Here is a 7,112-nt window from a genome sequence, read left to right on the forward strand (position 1 = left end):
GTAGCGCAGCCCAATTCCATGGAGCCCCTCGTAGCCCAGGCCCCATGCTCCTGCCCACCCTGCTCTGGGCCCCACCAGCTCTGGCCCTAATGCACCAGTGCGGGCCCCATGCTCTCACCCACCTACTGCTGTGCTCTGTGTACCTTCTTATTGTCCCTTCCCCCTGCCTGCTGAAGTCATTTCCCCACTCCCACCCTGTCTGCCGGTACTGCATAGTTCCCAGCTGCAGTGCTAGGACCACAGGAGCTAGCCTGGCCAGCCCTGATGACTGGAACGATAGCCCATGATGTTTCCCTGCCTCCTTCCCCCCCCCCATATCTGTATTTCCCTCAGCACAGGGAGGCAGGTACAGCCCCAGACCAGAGGCTTTCACCTGGGGCTTAGGGTGGGGGGTCTGGAGTGGGGATGGGACTAGGCTGGAATTGCTGCTGAGGCTGTTTATTTCTGCCACTGGCTCCCTCTGGATTCTGTTGCCCCTGACTTCTGTCATCTTTGACAGGCAGCCAGGGGCAGATAAATATTACTTTTCTAAATTTTTTTAGGGGCCCTGTAGGCCACATGAAATGGCCTGGCAGGCTGGATTTTGCCTGCCCCTGGATTAGACTTTTAAATACTATATGCCCCAAAAGGAGGCTTGACAGCTTTTTGGTAACAAAACTGTCTGAGTAGCTATTGGGGGTGGGTGGGGGGGAGTGTGCACGTGTGTATAGAGAGAGATGTATATAGATGGTGAAAATTTAGATAGTACAAACCAGACTTGAAGAGTGTCAAAGCATGTTGTTTCGAAACTTGCAGGCACAGCAGGGTTCACGAAGGCAATACTGAATGAGAGGGCTGTTTATCTCCAAGTCATAGGAACTAGTGTAATGTGCCTGCCCCTTTCACTGGCTATGTACACATGTTCAAATCATTAAGGAGAATTCTCCTGTTTGGTTTTCCTGAGAGAGAAGCTTACCTGGAAACAGCTGAACAGACATTCAACTGTTGAGCCCCTGAAGACCAAATTGCTTGCAGTGCTGAGGCTGCACAGTTAGGGTCCCTCTATGTACACATCTCAGCGTGCTTTGTAGGCCCAATCTGTCTGCCTGGTGGCAGGTGGTATCAGTGCACAGGGAAGCCCTGCTTAGCTGACCGAGACTGCTTGGAGTCAGCCTCTGTTTCCCTGCAGCACAGTGTGGGATTGTGACGGGGCCATGTTCTACTTCTGCTCAGGTGGAGTAGTAGAGTCAAGCCTGGGCAACAGTCTTGGGTGGGGAGGAGAGGCTGTGGGGAGGAAAGTACCCTGGCATGCTACTTGACTGTGCTGTGACTTCTTTCAGAAGGGCAAGGACATTTGCTCTTCCAGGAGAAACTGTCTTGGGAATGATTTAACCCTGGTTGTTCCCAGGTTATATTCCTCCTGAGGCAGCTACTTTAGCTCTGGGGGGAAAAGTATTGGACAGATCTGTATATTCTAGAGGTGCACTGAGGCCCCCACAGTAAGGGATTGAGGACCCCATGGTGAGGGAAGGAGGGAGTGGGGCTGGAGCAGGGGCAGGTGCTGCCCAGCCAGGTCAGGGTGGGGCAAGGGATGGAGCTGTGGGTGGCTCACATAAGGGGGATGGGGAGGGGGAGCAGCTCCCTCTGCTGTGCATACCCTGGGGGAAGCATGGGGGGGGGCATGTGACCCCTGGATTTGTGCATGGGGTGAGGGTGGGCTGCCCACTGCAGGCTTGGGGCTGTGCCAGGCTCTTCCCAATGGAGAGTCTGGGCTGTGGCTGTGGCTGGGGCAGGTGTTGGTAGGGCAGACGGTCGTGGTGCTGGGAGGTGGGGCTACAAGGTAGCTATGGGAAATTTTGGGGTGGCTATAGCCCACCTTGTAACCCCCACCCACCTCCCAGCGCAGCCGCAACCCAGCCCCTTCTCTGCTGGGAAGAGGCTGCAGCTGGCAGCCCACCCTCAACCTGTAAAACAAATATGGGGGGCACATACCGCCCCCCATATCTCCCCTGGGTGTGTGCAGCATGGGGAGCTGCCTATGGCTCCATCCCATGGCCTGCCCTTTCCCAGCTGGGTGGCCCCTACCCCACTCCCTGCCTCACTGTGGGGGGCCTTGATCTATCCCCTCATGCCCCTTCCCTCCTCCACGCCCACAGACTTACCAAACGGACACTGCTCTCTAAGCTGCCTGGCTGCATATTGGCAATCTGATCGGTATTGGCCAATATGGCTGGTCAATAATCAGCCATTGGTATCAGCCACGAAAATCTTGATCAGTGTACCCCTAGTATATTCATGGTTTCTCCTGAGAGCAGCAGTTCTTTCAGGAGAAACTAAATGTTTGTATATGGCTACTACACTACTGATTTTTAAGTTCTCTCTGTCCATGGTCATATAATTCTTTATCTAATCATTTCCAACAAACAACCCTGCATAATGAACTGTCATTAAAGAGATGTCTTTCTGATTTGTGAGGGTTTTTTCTTTTCTTCTAAAAGGGTATTATGTATGATTCATATTCTTAAGTAAGAGTCTCTTATTTTTCAGTCGCCTCTGGGCTTATGGGCATCAGCTGGAACTTAATACTACTGGTTTTCAACTGATCCCTAACAACTTGCAAATTGTACACTAGTAGTAGTAGTTTATTTTAAATGGCAGATATTTTACAATTTCAGATTTTTAGAAAGCTAAAGAAATATAGAGAAATATATTTATTTCCCTTCCCCACCTTCCCTGGGAAGTAAATGCTCAAAAAATGGATGAAAACAGGAGCAATTAAGTTGGAGTTGTGTTGTAAAAATGTTTGTTTGGGTTTTTTTTGGTTTAAGCCACCACTAATTTGTCAGAAATGCCACATCTAAATGGACTTCAATACTTGTGGATGTTCATATAATGTCTGTAGAAAACTTGACTCTGTTTATGCTAGTAGGAGATAAGTACAAGACAAATATTGTAAACATAAAAAGTTGCTTCATTGCAATTGTTGTAACAGTCGTTTGTTTAAAGAAATACTAGTGTAATTGTGTGTCATTCCTAACCAGAATATAGTTATTCTTTGAAAGCAAGTACAGGGCCTGTTTACTTGGAGTTGTCCCGCACATTTGTTTTGTTGGGTAGCAAATCCTTTACATTAGAAGTTTTTTGAAGTGTCTCTTTTTATGTCTAAATCAATTGCAATGGTAAATGGCCGCTTATTCCTACAAAGCTGCCTTTCCCCAATCAACCCCAGCACCCCTTCCCCCACCTTCAATTTTATTTTGCCCATTATGAAAGGAACCTGTCCAACGATACTTGTAGCTAAGTCAGTTTGTACAGGCAATCCTTGGACTTACGACACAATTGGTTCCTGAAAACCGCGTCTTAAGTTGAAACGTTGCAACTAGGAACCAATTTTCTCATAAGAAACAATGTTATAAATAGGGTATTGGGCCTTGGTTCAGGAACTAATCCCCCGTTTTCACCAAAAATACCCCAGAATTTTGTATTCGATCAATTAGAGATGAGTAATATAGCTACATTAATGTATTTAAATAGCAATCGCATTGATTTGGAAGGTTTTACTTGAGGTGACTTTGCTGGACTTTTTGAAAGGCTCTTGGCTGAAGTCTTCTCAGGAGTCTTGTCTCCAAGTTTTTCTGGAGTCTTGTCTGCTTTCTTAAAGAAAGTGTCCAAGGAAGTTTGGACAGATGTTCTCCAGGGAGATGGGCAACGCAGTGAACTTGTTTGCTGACATGGTGTCGCATCGGATAAGTGTTGTAAAGTCGAAACTGATGTCAGAAAGGTGAAACGGTGTCAATTTATAAACGTCGTAAGTGCGAAATGTTGTAACTCGAAACGTTGTAAGCCGAGGACTGCCTGTAGTTTTAGTTCTAAAATCTTTAGGCTTCTCATGGCTTGTCGCTTTTGAGCCAAAACATGTTGATATTGGAAAAGTGTAGTAAAAAAAAAAAAAAAAAGTGCTTCAGTTTGGTCCTCTCCCAAGAGGCTTTTGGGGGAACTGGGATGTATGGATCCGTCAAACTATTGAAATATTCACCGGAAGTCCAAGGAATAGGCATTAATACATAAATACGTCTTCAGCGACTGCCCAGTTAGTGGAATTGGGCTGCATGCTAATTTGAGTACATACTAATACCAACGATGATATAATACTGGCTGCAAGGCTGAGTTGATTTTTGAATTCTCAACCAGAAACCTTTGATTTAATTTATTTGCTCTATTTTTGTTTTACATCTGTAATTTTGTAGTTCTTGTTGTTGTACTCATTCTTAAGAGGGGCTAATTCTCATCAGTTGGAAACCGTTAAAATATATTGACTTTTGGCTAACTGTAAACATCACACTAAAGTTGGTACTAATTTGCTAATCGGGAGGTTAATATGTGTATGCGAGTGCATGCATACACACACTTATACGGATTATTATACATTCAGATTCTGAATTATTATGTATTTATGCCAGAGGGGGATAAGTGATGCATTTTTTTTATTATAATAGCATTCCTATTTTAATTGTGACTTGTGTTAAGCTGCATGCAAATGAAAAATTAAACTTTAAATATGACAAAGCATTTCAAAATCACTTTCACTGGTTAAATTACCTTTTAAATGTGCTTCATACATAAACTTATTTTTCTTATCAACACAGCTTTGACTACAAAGCAGTTCCTTTAAGCCAAGAAAACATTACCTGGATTTAATATGGTGAATGGTGCATGAATTTGGTTTTGGGGGGTTGTTTTTTTTTTCGGTTGGTTGGTTGTTTTTGAGGTTTTGTGTGCTAATTACTCTGTTCTTCAAAATTTTTAGGCTTAGTAGATCTCGTATCTCTTTATGTATTAGGAGAAGAAAAATGTTTTCCTGAGGTTCAGTTGCCGCCTTGGTTTTGAATGATCTAGTCTCTTGTTCTCTCTTCCCACCCCCCACTTTCCCATGCTCTTATACAAGTATTTTGGACATATCTTTTAAATAACACAACGTAAATAAACCTTAGAGACAATCAGTACTAGTTTTGTGACTCTTGCCTGTACTGTTTCTCCATTGTTCTTGTCGTCTTTCCTCATCGCTGATGTGCATTCTTGCCTTTTTGTGATTTTTTTTTTTCTGTCTACCCTAGCTCGTACATTTTATTAAAGGATGATGAGGAAGGAAACCAAAAATTGTTGCAGATAGATGGACTACTTGTTTCACCTGGCATCTTCAATAACCTGTCATTGGCCAATGCTACAGAGAGGTTTGTTTGTTTGTTTGTTTGTTTGGGTTTTTTGCAAGAAAGCGATAGCAATTGCCATACTAGACTATTACAGAATAACCTTATTCTTAGTTTCTTTCTACTGCTCAGTGGGCCAATTTATAATTTAATTTATGAGGGCTTATGCCACTTCCATACTTGTAAATGCTACATTTGCTATACTTACAAACATCTTTCTCTTGTTTGTTTGACAGCGCACTGATGGTACTCTAAAATTATCTAATTTAAAATTTCATTGGGAGTTACACATTTCCCCTTACCTGATAGATTTATGTATCATTTGTATTGGCATATACTGTGCCAAGGCACCTTTGAAAAGGAGCTCACAGGAGGGGTGGGAGGAAGGAAAACAAAACAAAGAATATGGTTGCTAAGCACTGAGGAAAGAAAATTCTGGCTACACACGCAAGGTAATTTTTGCCCAGTATTTCATTGTAAAAACTGCTATAGGTCATGACTACTGTTGCTATAGAAAGCTAGTTGCATTGAAGTGAGTCTTAAAATAAACAGTAGACAAATGAAACAACGCATTAAGTTTGTAATGCATTCTGGTGTCCTTCAGTTTTGGGTTGCATTCTGTTCTTAGTATGGCTTCTCCATACTTTGGGTCTCTACATTTCATTGGATGTACGTGAAGCCTGCATTTTGCCTTGACAAAAGGGAAAAATGCATAAAAATTCTTAAATAATATAGGTCAAGTCTTTAACAAAAAAAGGAAATAGTATTACTAAAATCGGTCATGAAACTAGCAGCTTCTTAAATTGTATTTCAATTTCTGCTTTAATGTATTTTGTTGTTGTGGAAACGCTTCAAGTTTTATAAGACCTTTATTTTTTTAGTTGTTTAAATTACCTGATATCAAGTGTTCTTTGCTTTCACTTAAATGGAAAGGATTTTAATATGTTTCATTATAAATCATAATTCAACTCAATTTTAAGATTGCCCACTTGGTTTTTACCTCTTCTCTGAAGGCCATTGGGAGATTATAAATGAGATCAGTGTCTCTGTGTGTTTTGAGCCACATCCTTTTTAATCATCCATTTCTATCTTAACCAGAAAGGTGTTTGTGGGATGTGGGTTTTTTTGGCGGGGGCTTGGGTTTTGCTGCTGCTGCTTTGGGAGTAGGGGGTGTGACGTATTTTGTTTTGTTCAACCTTTTAGTTCAGTTGATCCAATTTGATAGTGCCAAATTTGAGAACTACTTCTCTTAAACACATTTAAAAAAAAAAACAAAAAACCCCCCAACCCTTCTGATGTCTTTACAACTAGGAAAAGGTTTTAGTCTCTTTGAACCCTTTAGTCCCGATTTGGAATGGGAAGTGACCTTATTTTTGGACACAACATGCCTTCTTCCTCTTATACACTGTGTTGTTGTACAGTGGACTCCTGAGCCAACTGTGAGACTTGACTTCTGTTCCAGTTTATAAATTAATCTAGATGTGGACAAAACACCAATGCCTCTTTCTGTTTGTTTTTATAAGTATTGGGGTAGCATCTAGATGCCCCAGAGTTCACTAGAGTCTCCTTGACCTACAAAAGTTCAGGGCCCCACCCTAACTCATGGCACTTTATGTAAAACACCATGAGTTAGAGCCCTGACCCAACAGATATTCACCTGTTGGGTTGGGGAAGCTGGAACCTGCCTGCCCTGGCCCTGGCCAGCGGATGGGAGTGCTCTGGCAGCCACCAAGGAGGCTGCCAAACTGCCCCCCTCCCCAGCCCTCTCCCTTCCATCTTCAGGACTATCAGCAGGGGAGGGAGAGGTAAGGGGAGGAAGCAACTGCACAGGGATGCTGGCTGCTTTTGAAGGGCTAGAGTTGAGTGGGAGCAACTGATGGAATGGCGCCCCCTCACCTCATGCCCCACTGTCCCTGTCCCCCCCCC

General features: G+C 43.3%; 1 protein-coding gene across 9 annotated transcripts in view; it reads left to right on the forward strand.

Annotated features, from left to right (window-relative positions):
• The window catches only part of OSBPL3 (oxysterol binding protein like 3), a 153,240-nt gene that overhangs the window by 35,489 nt on the left and 110,639 nt on the right, over window positions 1-7,112 (forward strand). For all 9 annotated transcript variants that reach the window (XM_025208102.1, XM_025208103.1, XM_025208101.1 and 6 more), the window contains one exon: window positions 5,094-5,210. The gene's annotated coding sequence lies outside the window, so the exon portion shown is untranslated. The remainder of the gene's footprint in view (window positions 1-5,093; window positions 5,211-7,112) is intronic.

This window comes from Alligator sinensis, unplaced genomic scaffold (assembly GCF_000455745.1).
Source record: "Alligator sinensis unplaced genomic scaffold, ASM45574v1 scaffold978_1, whole genome shotgun sequence".
Taxonomy (NCBI): domain Eukaryota; kingdom Metazoa; phylum Chordata; order Crocodylia; family Alligatoridae; genus Alligator; species Alligator sinensis.